Here is a 2,500-nt window from a genome sequence, read left to right as displayed (position 1 = left end):
TGCTTGGACTACATATGGTTGAGGGTTGTAAGACTATGCTAATTAAGTTGTTTATAAATTTTTTATAAGCATATGGTATATTATTGGATTAAATAATGATTTTATTCATAATATTAAAAAAGAAATGAAAACATTATCTCACATTGAATGTGAAAAACGAAGAGAAATATTTTCTTTTTCAATCAAATAATACTGAGAAATGTCTAGCATAAAAAATTGAAATATTTTCATCTAGAATTGTCTCTTATTAATGATTCGGAAAAAGAAAAATCTTGGTTTTGTTATTATTCTTCGTTGGTTCGTTAAATGGATAAAAATGACTTTGCTTACAAGAACTATTGGAACTATTTATAACGAATTTAATTGATTGTTTATCATTTATATATAAAGAATTTATGGCAAAATATATTATATATACAACCTCAACTCATATGGACTACCCCTGAATTTAAGCATATTAATTAGGGGAGGAAAAGAAACTAACAAGGATTTTCTTAGTAGCGGCGAGCGAAAAGAAAACAGTTCAGCACTAAGTCACTTTGTCTATATGGCAAATGTTGAATGCAGTGTATGGAGCGTCAATATTCTAGTATGAGAATTAATGATTTAAGTCCTTCTTAAATGAGCATTTACCATAGAGGGTGCCAGGCCCGTATAACGTTATGATTGCTAGATGATGTTCCAAAGAGTCGTGTTGCTTGATAGTGCAGCACTAAGTGGTGGAAAACTCCATCTAAAACTAAATATAACCATGATGACCGAATAAACAATACCGTGAGGAAAGTTGAAAAAACTCTGAATAGAGAGTTAAACAGTACGTGAAACTGCTTAGAGGTTAAGCCCGATGAACCTGAATATCCGTTATTGGAAAATTCATCATTAAAATTGTAATTTTAAATAATATTATTAAGAATAATGTGCATTTTTCCAGTATAAGGACATTGTAATCTATTAGAGCTATCCCAAATTATCATAAAATATAACTTATAGTTTATTCCAATTAAATGCTTGCATTTTAACACAGAATAAAGTTATTAATTTGATAAAGTGCTGATAGATTTATATTATTACAGAGCGTTAATTTTCGGAATTATATAATGCATAATTATCATTGATTTTGTGTTTATTATATGCTCTTTAGATTAACAATGCGAAAGATTCAGGATACTTCGGACCCGTCTTGAAACACGACCAAGGAGTCTAACATATGTGCAAGTATTGGATGAAACCTAATAGCGTAATTAACTTGACTAATAATGGATTAGTTTTTTAGCTATTTATAGCTAATTAACACAATCCCGGGGCTTCTATATAGTTATGATAATGTATATTTATATTATTTATGCCTCTAACTGGAACGTACCTTGAGCTATATGCTGTGACCCGAAAGATGGTGAACTATACTTGATCAGTTGAAGTCAGGGGAAACCCTGATGAAGACCGAAACTTCTGACGTGCAAATCGATTGTCAGAATTGAGTATAGGGCGAAAGCCAATCGAACCATCTAGTAGCTGGTTCCTTCCGAAGTTCCCTCAGGATAGCTGGTGCATTTTAAATTATATAAAATACTTATCTGGTAAAGCGAATGATTAGAGGCCTTAGGGTCGAAACGATCTTAACCTATCTCAAACTTTAAATGGGTAAGAACCTTAACTTTCTTATATGAAGTTCAAGTTTGATATAATGTGCCAGTGGGCCACTTTTGGTAAGCAGAACTGGCGCTGTGGGATGAACCAAACGTAAGTTACGGTTGCCAAATTAACAACTCATGCAGATACCATGAAAGGCGTTTGCTTAAAACAGCAGGACGGTGATCATGGAATCGAAATCCGCTAAGGAGTGTGTAACAACTCACCTGCGAAGCAACTAGCCCTAAAATGAGAGGCGCTTAAGTTTATACATACATTACCGCTAAAGTGATGATTTATATACTTGTGATATAAATTTTGAAACTTTAGTGAGTAGAAGGTTACAATGGTATTGCGTAAGAAGGTTTGGCGTAAGCTGCTGGAGCGCCATTGTACAGATTTGGTAGTAGAGCAAATAATCGAATGAACCTTGGAGACTGAAGTGGAGAAGGTTTGTCGTGAACAGTGGTTGATACGAGTAGTCGGTCCTAAGTTCAAGCGAAAGCCGAAAATTTTCAAGGTTAAAACAAAAATGCCTAACTATAAAACAAAGCGAATATAATACACTTGAATAATTTTGAACGAAAGGGAATACGGTTCCAATTCCTAACCGTTGATATCCGTTGTTATTAAATATGGCCTCGTGCTCATCCTGGCAACAGGAACGACCATAAAGAAGCCGTCGAGAGATATCGGAAGAGTTTTCTTTTCTGTTATAGCCGTTACTACCATGAAGTCTTTCGCAGAGAATATGTAGATGGCAGAAGAGCATGACATATACTGTTGTGTCGATATTTTCTCCTCGACCTTGAAAATTTATGGGGGGACACGCAAACTTCTCAACAGGCCGTACCAATATCCGCGCTGGTCT

The 2,500-nt window shown here is 34.6% G+C and overlaps 1 pseudogene; it reads left to right on the top strand.

Moving 5' to 3' along the window:
• The window catches only part of LOC116802790, a 178-nt pseudogene extending 150 nt beyond the window's left edge, over positions 1-28 (top strand).
• Positions 29-2,500: the final 2,472 nt, after the last annotated feature.

Source organism: Drosophila sechellia, unplaced genomic scaffold (genome assembly GCF_004382195.2).
Source record: "Drosophila sechellia strain sech25 unplaced genomic scaffold, ASM438219v1 U_22, whole genome shotgun sequence".
Taxonomy (NCBI): domain Eukaryota; kingdom Metazoa; phylum Arthropoda; class Insecta; order Diptera; family Drosophilidae; genus Drosophila; species Drosophila sechellia.
This window is presented reverse-complemented; position numbering and strand designations above follow the sequence as displayed.